Raw genomic sequence first — 15,079 nt, forward strand, 5'->3', positions numbered from 1 at the left:
GATCCCAGATCTGTGTTTGGCTGTCCTGACAACAGCCTCGCAGCTCCCCCGATTGGCACAGCCGAGTGAATTTGTCAGCTTCACTTCAGACAGCTAGAGGCAAGGCAACAGCTGAACCTTCAACCAGCCCCAGTGTTTCAGTAGAAACACATCTGGGATGTGCTCATCAAACACATTCTGGAGAAACAGTGAAGAGAAACAGGTCTGAGTCTCCCTTGCCAGGGCCCTTATGTTTTTATGTTACTATCCATCTGAGCCAGCTGTGTAGGAACTTGTTGCTGTGTAAGAAAAGCTTTATTTTTTTCATCCTGCTAGTGCAGACCTCTGTCAGTACACAATGTGTAAACCTGGAGTGTCATGGAGGTCACAGTTCTGGCTCATGCCCTTGAATAAGAATTTTATCAATGTAAAAATGCTCACTGCTAGAAACAAAGCAGTAGGCATCTTGGTTTGTTTTGCTCAGTAACAACATGGATACTGTTTTGCCTTGGTGAATCTCTGCACTCAAGTTGACTTTTTCCTATCAATTTTAGGTGCATCAAAATGCTGTATTTCAATCTAGAAAAAGAGCTTCCTTCCTGTTTTTAGAGGGTTTTGTTTTTTCTTGATCAGTGCATGCCTTTCAGAAATCTAGTAAGTGGCATGAATGAATCCTCCTTGCATGTGAACCTTGCATGTGAACCTTGCCTGTGAGTTGTAGACTTGCACTTTAATAAAGTGATTTTGGTTTTTTGTATGCTCTAGTTTTCATGTAGGCTCCCTAGACTTAGAGGCTTATGAAAGAGTCCATAGACAAGCTCGTAGTCAAAGAGGGCGAGGTTGGAAGGGACCACTGGAGGTCACCTGGTCCAACCTCCCTGCTCAGGCAGAGTCCCCTAGAGCACATTACTCAGAATTGTGTCCAGAGAGCTTTTGATTATGTCCAGGGAAGGAGACTAGCATTTTTCACCAGTGAAGAGCTGTGCTGTTTTCCAAAAAACTGCTGATCTTTATATAGCAGTCTGTGCCTGTATATCCGGAAGAGTCCTCTTTTGGCAAGAAAGAGTACAATGGAAACCTGGCAGTGGCATTAGAAATAATTTCCTTACATGATACTTTGTCAGGTCCCAGCTGAACTGAGAAAGGGTTAATCCATTGCCCCAAGAACTCTTTGTCAGACTGTGTAGACTGGGTTGATGATCTCAGGCAAGACAGATTTCCTACAGATTACAGAGGCATATCTTAACACTGAGTCAGTTCTTGTCCAAAAATTATGGGTAGCCTGAAGATAATGCCCTGCAGTAGCAGGCAACCTGCCACAGGGCTGCCAAAGGCTGGCCAGATTTTGAACAGCACCCAGCAGGGCCAGCATTCTGTGAGTCACAGTATTTTGTGGCTGGTGTCTGTAAAGAGATGGCAGTTTTTATTTCCCAGCCTCTGGTGAGCTTGGATTTGGTGGGAGCCAGGCACTGCTGCACAGAGGCAGATAGAGCACTGTAGCTGCTGTATCTCAACCTGTGCTGTGTTTGGTGGCATTTTTCCTCTGGGTAAGACAGAATCTCCTGCAGCACATGCAGTGTCACTTGGTATGCCGGACTCCCAGCTGGGAAGGAAATCTACAGCCCTGAGTATCACTTTGCAGTAGCTGCTGAGTTGTGTTCTTATCTGTTATCTCTCTTCATCATTTCCAGATTAAGTCATGCACAGGCAACATGATTTATATAGCTCAGTGGAATGAGTCATAAAAATTAAATGCCCTGTTATCCTTATTTCTTAATCATGTCTCATCCTGGTCATTCTTTAAAAGAAGAAATCTTCTAGTATATCTTCAGTGATAAGAAAAGACTCCTTGGTCTCTCTTTGTTGCTCACATAGACAGATTTATTTGTCTGTTGCACATTGACATGCTCATCTCCTCTTCTCTCTCTCTCGGTCTCTCTCTGTCTCTTTCTCTCATGTTCTTGCACTGTCCTGGAGGTCCTGCTTTCTTATATGTACATTGGTACACAAAACACAACCAGGACAAAAGGCTTGCACATCCTAATTAGCCTGGTTGATTTTTACTTGGTCTGGAGAGCCTTAAAACCTCAAAAGGCATTGAGTATCAACAGTGTGGCACTTTATCCAGCAAGAGAATATTTGTTTTCATAGGTGAGCTACCCAGTACCAGCAGTCCTGGCCTGCCTGGCTATGGCGTGAACCGAGATGGAAGAAAACACTCTACTTTCCCAAGAATAGGCACAGGTTATCTTTTCTTTAACCTTCCAGTTTGTTTGTTTGGGTTGTTTTACCCTCTACCCATTTGAGGTGTGTTTCTGGTTCAATGCCCCTGTAAAGGCCAGAGGAATTAGCACTGTTGAAAGAAATCCAGTACTGAATTGCCCTTGTGTTGTCTGGACTTTGTTATGGCTTCAGTTCATTAAAACCAAGAGACAGACAGCTGGAAGAGAGAGAGAGAGAGCAGCTAGAGGGGGGCACTTGGGGCTGGACTGTGGTAAGTCCCCTTGAGGGTCCAGACCTATTTTCTTTCGAAAAAAACACTATGAAAAAGTCACAGCTGTGAAATGGCAGGCTGAGTAGGAAATGACATATTCCAGGCAAGTTGAAGAAAGATAGATGCTCTATGCCCTAATTTTCCCAAGTTCCTCACCTCCGGTTCCCATCAGTGCTGCAGCTCAATGTGTAGATGGGTGTGTTGCATCCCTGCCTCACTTCTCCAATTCTCTGAGGTCTGTTGATTTATTCCTCCACACACCTCCCATTCCTCTGATGTCACTGAACAGCGACCTGGGCAGGTCCCATTGCTGGTGTGGTAGGCTGCCTGCAGCATCTGCTGATTGTGGGCATCCCTGAGGACCTGTGGGCAAGGGTATTTCTCCATGTGGAATCCAGCTTCCAAGTATTTGTTGACACTATCCCAAACAGAAGGACAAGGCACAGGATGAAGGATGCAGTAGAGGAGCAATGGTGCCTTCCCAAAGACTGAAACAGAGAGACACAGCCAGCTGAGGAAAAGGGAGAGGCAAGACTGAGCCCTTAGTTTGTCTCGTTTTCCCTGAAAACTGAGTTCTTCAAAAAGCTGAATTTCATGTAGCTGTGTCAAATCAAACTTCCAGGTCTCCCACCAATTTAGGTAAAATTATCAAGGCAGCCTAAAATAGGAGTAGAGTCCTTGAGGCATGGTAGCAATACAGCGACTCGTTCCTATCAGTTCTCTAAAAACTTGCTGTTGCTACACCAGTAATTGCAACAAGGGAGATGATAATTGTAACAAGCTGTCCTATTTTAAGCAACGAACCAGGAATTAAACTTTTCTCCCTTCTCTGTTCTCAACTTTTATCCCTCTTTTCTTCTCCTCTCCCCACATTTAACCATTTAATGGCAAAGAAAAATAAAAGGAAACAAAGAGGAAAATAAGAACAAAGAATATACAGGAAAATAATGATGTAGGAGAGGGTCTGCGTAGAAAAAGGCCTGTTTCTCCCATTTCATAAAAAAAAATCAGAGAAGTGTTTTGAAACCCAAATTTTGAGCCATCTTTTTTTTTTTTTATTAATTTCCCAGAGGATCAAATACCTAATAAAGTATTTTATTTGAAATAATGCACCCGCTCTATTAAATAAACCACTGGAAATGAGTTCTTGTAAATGTGTCAATATCTGCTAAACAACATACAATATGAATAAATCAATGTGACTGAATACTCCTGTACTTGGAGAGAAATATGCATCAATACTCTTTTGAAGTTATTTCTGTCTGATGTGTCAGAATATACTAAGCTGTTTCATAGACCTTCTATCAAAGAATAGCAAAAACCATACAAAATATAATTTAAAAATAGCTACTTATTAGGAAGAACAGATGGTGCATTCATATGCCACAAAATTGCAAAATTTTAGCAACCTTGAATATCAAGTTCTTGAGTTGTAACTCATTTGCACTGGAAACTTAGCAAGTCAGAAAAAACACACTCAGAATTCTTCAGAGCTGTAAAAGAAGCGAGTGCTGACACATTAAATAAAACGCGCCTATTTTTATGTCAAGTCCTGATAACAGTACATTTTTTCATTTTCAAACATGAAGAGAGAAAGAATTCAGTTCTTTCCAGACTTGGCCAAGGCACCTGACTCACAATGGAAAATATTTTTATGTCTTATGTCAGCATTACTTTGCTCCAAATTAAGGGCTGTGGTACTGAAGTCTTTCTTTTACAATAGCCTCCATTTCTCACCAGTTCTCTCCCATAACAGCGTTGAATGTTGGAAATGCAACACAGAAGTGTTTCAGTTCACTCAGCTTTGCACACCAATTTTCATTTATGTCTGAATGCAAAATTACATAGTGAAATGTATATTTTATGATGCAACCCAGGGAAACCATGGAGGAAGAATGAGAACTTGAAACCAGGTTTCTCAAGCAAATTAGTCCAGATCAGACTTTTTGACTGAAACATTACAGAAAAAATATGGTTATATGCATCTAAGGTGTCACTGCAAGCATTTAGGGGCCAAGGCTGAAGACTCAAATTTCCCTTTCAATTTAACTGACTATCCCGGTCACTTGTTAGTATCTGAACTGAATGGCAAACTGAACACGTTTGCAGAATTAGGTCCTTGAAGGATAAATCAATAAACTTGGAAACAGAGATGTATCAACACTGAAAAAATGCTGGTATTACTCAGACAAGTACAGAAGGCTTGGTATGAGCAGCTGGAAAACGGTGACATAAATTCTTATCAATTGTGCTTTTCACTGGGAGCTATGAATGGTGGGGCTGGATCTGTCTAGCTTTTTGCACCCTAGTTTAATGAATTCTTGAAGCCCATATGAAAAGTCATCTGTGATATTATTTTGCACAGGACAAAGTCCCATTGACGTCAATGGGGCTTGAAGAATACAGCAGGGGCAGGGCTTGCTTAAGATGCTTTAGTCCCATCATTTGCAGCCAGCTTGTACCTCAAGTACATTGGACTTCTCATAGCACATCTGGAATCATGGTCTGTAACTTCCACAGTCCCTGTCAACTTTTCTCTTCTGCTCTTTCCCATGGTTGTAAATATTGCAGAAACTGGGCTGGTTGGACATGAATGCCGACCATGTCTTTTATCCCTCTAACCACCTTCTGTTGCTTTTAGTGGTAGTGCCCAGGATGTGTTAGAAGCTGCTGTCTGAACAGTAAAGTCACTTTTAGCAAGTGCCATCTTTACTGTCACTCTTCATGCAAGTCCACAGACACTGCCCCAACCTTTTCAACAAAAACCACCAACAAGGAGTAGCAGAGCTCCCTGTACCTCAGCTGAGCTTTTTGTGTCATTGCAATGCTGCAAAACACAAGCATGAGTGAACTTGAGAGCAGCATGTCTACCAGTTAAATCGCTCATGAAACAAATAGGACGTAAGCTGAGCTTACTCCATCTTCGCAGCTGTATACAGGTCTCTGGATTAGGAGACAAGTCAACAGAAGTTTATGTGCAGTTGTTTGTAACAGCACAAAAGAGAGATTATTTTCCTCTCCTTTGCTTTAATCTGTAGTGAGAGGTCAAGATCAGTTTAGAAGATGCCTGTAACCTTGATCCAGTGAAGAGAAAAACAATATTTCAGTTTACCTGAATGAACAGTAGACACACATCTCACATATGATTGGATGTGAATGTTAGAGACCAGAGGAGAGCAATTTTTACCATTATAATAGGGTTTTTTTGCATCAGGCAGTACCCTCTGCTGTCAAAGATTTATGAGAAATTGATGCAAATCAGGGTGGCCCCATCTCACAACTTTGTTCTCCCTCTGCAGCACAGAAAGCCACTTCATTAGGTTTGACTCAGTACCCACCTGGCTCAAAGATAGCATAGCTATTCACTGATGTCATCCACAGATTTCAGGGTAGAGCACTGTGAGCTGGGACCTGTTCCTTTCTATATGTTTGATATAACATAAAAAAGCTTCAGCTGACCCCTCCTGAGTTTCTCGCCAGTCAAACTCACATTGAGAAATAGTCTTAAACCACCTCTGTCGAGGAATGCCAGTGCTGTCTAAATGATCTGGCTTTCTGATGGTAGTCACACATGGAATGCGTTCACAAGGTTTCTTCAAACTGGGAGTGAGTACAGTGAGAACTGATCTACAGCGAGATCCTGGCATATACTCCAAAACTATTGAAACCAACAACTTCAGTGCTGTTTCTACATCCTTTCTAACTATACTAAAATTACCAATTTCTGATAATTCTATTCTTGAAATTTGTCCTTGAGTTAGCTTATTCTTTCATTTTTTATTTCAGAGGAGATTTCCCAACAAAAACTTGTCCTGAAAGAGATATAAATAACATCTGGGTGTGACAAGTTCTTTAAAGAGCTGACTAAGTCAGAAAAGAGCACAAAGAATTTTTTTTCTTTTCTCAGTATGGTAGTCGAAACTGGTAATCTCTTCCTCTTCAGTCAGCCCAGCTATGTGAGGGTGGTAGGCCAGGCTGCAGGAGCTAGACTCATTCAACATTTCATGAGAATCAAATTCTCCTCAGCCTAGCTTCCCTCCTGCTTCTTTCTTCCCTTTGTCTTGTTACCTCCTCAGGATAACCTAGAGTTAATTCATGTTACTTAAGCCTGTCCTAGAAACTAAGCTTAAGGTGAGAAGTTTCTCCTCCCAAGAGCTTCCTTTATATAATTTTCTTTACCACACCTTCAGTTTATTGTACAGCTGTCATACAGTACATCTTGTTCCTGCTTACCTCTAGTAACATATCAGAAGTTTGTCATTTATCTATGGGAAAACAATTGGTAAATACTGTCTTGCTATTCTTCTGTGAGAATTTTATATTCTCTTAAGCAAATTAGATATGGCATACATTTTCCTCTGTTTAGTATTGTTTCATCCCTCAAATGCTACTCCATGAGGATTGCCAGTAGATCCTTCCTGCATATTTTTCCCACCATCCTATTTCTGGCGTCTCCATATCAACCTCATGCCCACCTCTTTTATCATTTACACATGGCATAATATCTTGGGAACAATCTCATTTCCTTGGAGAAGATCCCCTAGACTTTTGCACTTAACCATTTCTCATAAAATTAGGTCGGCTGTACCTCTCCTTTGCTCCACCCTCACAGCTTCTTAGCAAATGCTAATCTGAGAATATATCTGTGTCTAAACCCTTTACTCAGCTGGGAAGCGTAACGGTACTTCAGGGTGAAGAGCATCCTGAGAATAAACTGCTCACTACTGAATTGCCACTAAATTAATACCAGGTTGAGAACTCTGAGCTGATCACCCTGCTCTGCTCATCTTGATGCATTGCTGAGAGCCTTCCTGTTTCGGAAGGCAGTTCTTTGTTGGGAGCTTCCTAGGACCCTTAGTGTCAGAAAGGCACTTGCTGCAAGAGGCTGTACAGACTGAGTCTCTTCGTTCTTGTTTCACTCTTGCATCATTCTCACCTCTGTCTTGTTGCCTCTTTCAGATGCAGTACCCTAGAGCACAATGTGGTTAGGGATGTCCTCCAGACCAAGTTTCCTAGCCCTGAGGCCTTGTGGCCTGAAGAAGGGACTCCCTATGGATCGCCTGCATGCTACTACAGGCTGAAGGTCTGGAGAAATTCCATGGTTAGTAAGACAGTGAAGAATTTGCCTGGACAAGAGCAGGATTTCACTATATAAGCCATTTCATTCACTCAGTAACAGCTAGTTAGAGCTAATGATGTCTCAGTTATTCCTTTCTGTAACTGATGCTGTGACCCAGCCCAAGTGTTCCTCAGTCTGGAGGACACCACAGGGGAATTTCACTCTTAGGAAGCACCTCTTCTGCCTGTGACGAGGACAAGCCTTGGTGACCAGGCCACAGATGGCTTTGGAGTAACCACACTGAACCTCATTACAAAACCTCATATTTGTGTACAAGCTTTCAGGAAAGAACAGAAAGTGAAGCATCAGCCAACACTTCCTGTAGATCCAGCCTTGTGCATGTGCTTGGGTAGTGGTGTTTCATTTTGCTAGTTAGCTGTTCTCATCAGAGATGAAAAGGAAGCTGTCAAATGGTTGCACAAGAGAAATATGACCTCTGGAGCATCCTGACCACTCTGCAAAGGCGTCTGCTGTGAAAGCATCAGCAGCCTGCTCAAACAGCCCAAAGACAAGGTTTCATTGAGTTCTCCATCATCGTGTTGTGGTCACAACACGCTCTTGCAGGACAGGTCTAGGACCAAATTCTGCACATGAGATCCTGCCTGTAAGGGACTCTGTTTGGATAAATATTGGCTTGCTCCTTCAGATCAGCAGCGCTGACTTTGCACTGAACACAACCATAAAGTACAATCTTTGCTGAGTGGGGTGGGCTCTGGCCATTTTGGGCCACATGCAGCTGAGACCATAGCAGAATTTTGTACCCCAGCTCTCTGCTGTGCTGTAACCAGATGGCAGCAGGTGAAGAACACATGTGCTGGCTGTGGGGAGCTCTGTCTCTGGCAGAGGCAGCATGTCCTCAGAAACAGACCAGCTGGGCTCCTCGTAGAGGTTGGACACCGGGAGCCATAAGTGTAACTTCTATTTCACTGCCACTTTTAAAATGCTGACATTCCCTCCCATGCTGCTTATCATCCAAAATTTTTCCACCTTGCCTTTCTGCCCTAGTTTTTAACAATTTTCTCTTCCTGGAGAGACCATCCCAAGGGGCTAAGAGTAAGATCTGGGGACTGTCCTGCTTCCTACTCAGTGTTCATCTAGACTGACCTGCTTCTCAGATGCTTTCCCTGTCTCCCCTTCCCAAGCCTCATTTCTGCAGCAATGCCTGACATTCTCTGGGCAGGGTGCTGGGAAGAGACGGAAATGAGCATTTGCAGACACTTTGAACAGTCTCCTGAATAAATGGAAGAAACCTAAAGGATCCCTAGACAGCAGGGATTATTGATTTTATAGCTATTTCAACAGCTTCATCAGCAGTGGCATGTAAAAAGAGCTCATCATTTATAAACTGACTCTTCCAGGGATCAAAGGCTTGTCAGGCAACAATTAGTTCTGGTAATTTATCAGTTGTTTGAGCTTGTCAGGTGGAGAGAGAAGGCTAGTTCTGCATCAGCTCCCCTGCAAAGTTGTGACTGTAGCCAGGGCCAGGTAGGATGTGCGGGTCACTCATTTGCTAAATATTTCATGTCCTCCAGTGTTCCATCAGTCTTTCTGATACCTGATCCAATTTGGTTAGGCTGTCAGCTGAAAAGGAGGCATCTCTTAGCACACTAATGTCACCCCAGCCACAGGTTCTTTGTCTCCTTAACAATGTCCCTGTCAAATCCCTGCCAAGCAGCTAAACAAATTGGAATGCAGCAAAAAGAAGGAAAAAAGAAAAAAATCCAACCAAAACCTGTGGTCTGTTAGCCCAAAAACCATTCAGAGCTTCCCAACTGTGCTGTCCATCCAGAGAGGAAAAACTGAGGGCAAATACACTGTTTCCTTGTAGACCTCATTGTAAAAAAAAATATTAATGTAGACAGCACGATTTGAACAGATCAGAATCCTGAGGAAAAGTAACCATTCTGTGCAGCAGTGCCTGGTCTGGGTGCTAAGAACAACTGCACCCTTTGCAAAGCATCCTTTGCAAGGCACCTACAGAATTTGGCTATACTGACCAGAACTCATGCTAGTTTAAATGGGGATAAAAAAGACAGATATCTGGGCAGAGAGCTCTTTGATTCTGGACTTTTCTGACAATGCATAGTAGATACAGAATGTGTTGTACAACATTGAAAAGACCTTCACTGCAATACGTTACATTTCATGTACACACATTTCCATGCCTACAAGTACACATGCCAGGTTGGTAAATGCCTCAAATTTTCCCTGATGTACCTGATTGCATACACCTGATAATGTATTTATACAATCACATTTTTTTTAAGAACAGTACCTTTCTTACTTGCTATGTGGCTGGACTCAATCCTGCACTCTCCTATGCTGAGAGCTTAATTTTGCAACTTTTTTTTCCAGTATACTTTCCATGTATAACCACTGGTTTAATTAATTTGTAATGTGGGCCACTAAAGAATTTCCAATGGAAGGGCAAACTGTTCCAGGAATTTCACATATGCAGGTTGTTTTAAAGCATATATGAACTTGCATCCCTTAATTACGTTTCATGGTTCTTCAAATGTTCATGGAACACAGGCTGAAAAAACAGTTACCATCAGAGCTTCATACAGAAGCAGCTCACAAAAGCTGTGTTTGGTCACAGGGACAGTACAGAAATGCTTGCGTGTAAAGAAAAATAAAGGAAAGACTGTAGTTTGCTTGGAAAGTTGAACCCTGTGCATGTATAGACATTTATAGAAACGTCTTTGGAGAAAAATAATTACTCAGCAGAAAGTGGTGAGTTCAAAGAATAAATTTTTACTGTATAGTAATATCTAGCCAACTTCCTGACTTGCCTAAAGGGTCAACACCAGAACCAGCAATCTATAAACTATCGCCAATTCAGGGCAAAGCACGGCACTCATGAATAATTTGCTTTTCAGCCAGGTGAAAGATGTCCTTGTGCTCATGATGAAGCAGACTAAGGGTGAAGTAAAATTAAATTAACAGCTTTAATGCACATTTGGAAGCCACTGGAAAGCACATAGCTGCAAAGTGTCCAGCTGGATGTGTACCGAGAATGACATAATGACCCAGAAGGAAAAACAGCAGGCCAAGTCCTCAGGAAAAGCCGTAAGATTTTAGAAAGATAATGGATTAAAATTTCTGGGAAAACTAAGAAAATGTTCTTCTTATGGGTACATGGGAGAAACATGGACCTTTGCTGAGGTGTCTGTGGATTTCATAGCTGTAGGCTATTGCTACATGGCTGATACAATAAAAACTTTTGGTTGCTGAAATCAGTGTGCTCCTCCAAACTCTCATGAGTAATGCCCATTTAGTCCATCCATAGGGAAGCTGGGATGACTGGACAGCACTCCCAACTGAGATACTTTCTCAGAAAAATCTGCTGTAAGGTACTGATAAGACCTGTGGGGTCATTTTGAGATGGTTCTTATAGAAAGAGCAGCTGACACAACAAAGCAGCCCTCATGGCATTACCTGTGGTGGACCTGCAGCCATGTGGGACAGGAGGTTTACATTTCCAGGGGACTGATCAGGGCTGCTGGTGCGGCTTATGACTCGCAGCCACCCTGTCTCCTGTACCCCAAAGGGCACAGTGGCAGCAGCATTGAGCACAGCAGGCTCTGATCAGCCCAGCAATGATCCCTCTTTTCAGCAGCATGGGTTCTTTGATCCCTGCTTGCCTTGCTGCATAATTAAGTCAACTGCCTGATGGATGTGGTGGGCAGTCCACGTGTGAGGAAAGAGAGACTCCTTTGAGGTCACATGAGAGGTAGAGTCATGAGGGAAAAACCCACAGAGCACTCTCAAGACACCTCTCCAGCACAGAATGTCACGGTTCTCTTTCTGTGCTTGTTTACACTACTCGAAGGAAATCCTCCCACAGGCAAACACACAGCTTAAAGGCCTGCACATTTCTGATAAGAGTATGGCATGCACCATTTGTCCAACTTTTCTGTCCACTTTAGTTTGCTGTCTAGTTTGTGAATATCACTGCTTCATACTCCTGCTAGAGATATGAGAAGATTAAAATAAGAAGCAAAAGAGAAATCATCTTTTGAAACAATAGGACTGAAAGAAAGTTGAGAAGGATGACAAGAGGAGAAGTTCTGGCCCACCAAAACATTCAATGCACATGGCTACCTTTGCACAAGAAGTCTTTAGAGAACTCTTTTTTTTTCATGGTGGATAATTCATCAAGTCCTGGGTTGAACTGCGTTTGTGAAGAGAGATGGAGAAGGCAGAGAAAAATATACATCCAACCTATATTACCAAAATACAGTGCTGCTTTCTTCTTGCCAGACTAGAAGTTGGATTTGTTTCTGGTGACTGGCACATAACGTACATTTTTCCTTTAGCTAGGAAAAAAGTTAGTTTTAGGGCTGTTTTTTAAAATTTTATTTCCTTGGAGGGAAAAACACAACAACAACTCTGTGGGCTCGAATTACAGTTGATGAACTCAAATCATTTCTGTAGCCCCCAAAATAGCTGGAGAGGTCAATGAAACCACAAACTCCATGGGGCTCATCCATTTCTGAATGCAGCTTTTTTTGAGCCAGAGGCAAACTGCCCTATTGCTTACCAAAGTGATATTTATCTAATTTATTACTAGCAAATGCTTGCAGGGAGGAAAAAACCCCAACCAAACAACAAAAAAACTCCTCCAATCCCAGACCAAGAAAACCAAGAGCCACTAAAGGCCTGGGCTAGTATCAGCAAACCAGTGTCTGTTTGTCCCCAGCATGGTGATACAAAAAAAGAAGGAAGTCTTTCTGGATCAAATCCTGCTCTTGTTTGCACTGGCAGAAATGATGCCTCTAAAGCTGAGGGAATTGTTGGCTGGCTGGCTGGCCCAATGGACTTCAGGCAGAATTCAGGTCTCCTTGACCTGATCAGAGCAGAGGAGCTTGTCCCAGGCACTGACATACCAACTGATTGTTTAACCATATTGAGCAAAATAGGCTTCCCTATCATTTTTCACCTAGCTCAGATTTGATCAGAGATATAAAATAAAGAAAGACATGAACACTCATTCTGGCTATGGTTCTGAAATGTCGTTTGCACGATGTTTACCTCAGGAAAAACGATCTCGTCACTATCTTCGTACTTTATCTGCAGCTTTCTGTCTCTCTGCATACTTACACTTAGCACCACAGCTTCCAAGCATTCTCCTCTAATTAATCAAAAAGTCGGTCCTTTTGTTTCCTAGGTCACGAAGGAAGAACAGTACATTAAATAAAGATATTGGCTGAGGATGGAAGCTGGATTTCTACCCGAGGAGCCTAATAATAGTGCCTTGATGCAGGCCAAGTAAAAATTGATATGGTTTTATATACACAGAGGCAAACAGTTGAGTGTGAAAAAAGTAAACATCAGATAGCACTCAAACAGTGGTTTGTCCAGCTCATTCAGTGTTAGTAAATATAGAAATGTGTTGTGGTGGCTAAATTTATCCTAATGTAAGGAAACATGAACAAAGAGGCTGGTATTTGGTAACTTCTATAGGCAACATTAGGACATCCTGCAAGAATTATTTGGGGGCAGTTCATGATAATGTGGTACAGATTAGAGTCGCCATTTCTGGAAAAATTAGGTCAGAATTATGTAGATAAGATGGAAAGAATTTCAGTAGCATTGTAGTATTTTCCTGACTTGAAGCCTGACTCACACGTCAGAGCTTTGTTTTATTGTATACCTTGTTTTGATCTATAGTCAAAATAGCCTTTATCCAGAGAAAATGAAAATAAACCAGCTGAGAAAGAAAGAATTAAAGTCAGCATTGTATAAAAATAAGTACAGCAAGCCTAATTTTGGAGAATAGTTGTCCTTTCCTGTGAAACCTTTTCCAGTTCCAGAAATGGCCATACTGAACTCAAGAAAAATCAGAGGGAGATACACTTTGATAATGGCTCAGGAACTGAGCTTTTCCTTGCTCTTGGTGTGAGATGGAATTTCAGTCATATGTCAGGTGTTTTTTGGGCCACACTGGAAAGTGGTGTCCCTCTTCCCTATACACTCTCCTTTATGCTTCTCAACTTTTATCCTGGATTAGAAGAACCTCACACTAGGAGATAGATCATGGTCATGGAAGGTTCCCTTTTTCAGAGAAGTGAGATTAGCTCTAGTTAGAAGAACAAGAGCCTTGACTCTGCAGCCCTGCATCTGCAGTCAGCACAATGTTTCCTTTGGCTTCAGGTAGAATGTTTTTTCACTCAGGTCGTTTATTATAAGTAAGAATGTACTTTTACACTGCTCTGTGTTCAGTGCCATAAATCCCAGCACATATTATGCCTCTCTTTTCTCACCAGGGACTCTAGCCTACATTACTGAATCTCTCTCTGCCATAGAGCTTTGAGAAGGAGCAAACTTCTGGGACAGACCCTGGTAATTGTGCATGAGCCAAACTTAAGATAAAATACTTCATGTTCCCTTTTGCTTATGCAATGAGACAAACAGACTGCTAAACTCTGTTTTTTCAATCTAGCCCATTATTGCAAATCAGGGTAAGCTGCAGTTTATGCCACAAGGCAAACAGTGTGTGTGGGGGGCAGGGAGTGCAGAAGCAGCAGTGCATCCCCTTCCACCCTTGCTTTACACCAGCAGGTCCCTGAAGCCAGCTGAGCAGCATGAAACAGCTCCTGCCACTCTTCCCAAATCCTGCAAGCCCCTGCCATCAGGGCATAGTACCCTCCTCGTGCTCTTTGATTGAGGCTCAGGCTCTTACTTTGCACAACTCTAGGGACCATGCCAAACCCGTGGCATGCCTAAAGGCCAGTGAGTGCCCATCACTACACAAAGCTGCAGCATGAGCAAGCAGCAGATGCAGTTTACTGGGAAGGAAAGGAGAATGGAAGCCAGCTTTTGACTCCAGGCATGAACAGAGTAAACCCTAGAAGGAACAGGTTTATTTTTAGGATGGTGTCTCAAGAATCTCTTAAACAGATAGCCAGGAATTTGGGCTACTAAAGCCCACCCACAGCATCATTTAGGCCGGCCACCTACAAAATCCAAATAACCAGCCTTAATAAGAGCACAGACACTGCTGCAATGCTCTTCCACTCCCAGAACTGATCCTCTCCTCACACTCTTTCCTAGGAGAGGAAACAGGAGCAACTGGGATGGGGATGTTGATGCGCAGCCCCTTCCCTATCAGGGACATCCCACACCAGCTGCTCACCTGCCACTTTGGCTGAGTGAGAGGCAGCATCTCAACTACTTGCTTGTTTATTTTCCCTGCCAAAGGCAACCACTGGCAGGGCAAGAAATGGAAAACCAGGGAGCGTTAGTGAGGTCTCTTCACTCCTGACAGAGGTCACTGACCCAGGTGCATCCCGAGCAGTCAGTGCGGGTGATGTAGAGATCAAAGGACAGCTCCGGCTTTGCATCCTGCCTTGCAGAAGCACAGGGGCTCCCAGTTCCTTCCCGCTGCCTGGGCCAGGCACTCCTGTCAGACCAGGATTGCCAGCAATGTCATTTCCCTGCTGAATTACTGCTCCAAAGCATAGCAGAACAGTGTGAAGGAAACA

This window comes from Corvus moneduloides, chromosome 1, assembly GCF_009650955.1.
Source record: "Corvus moneduloides isolate bCorMon1 chromosome 1, bCorMon1.pri, whole genome shotgun sequence".
NCBI lineage: Eukaryota > Metazoa > Chordata > Aves > Passeriformes > Corvidae > Corvus > Corvus moneduloides.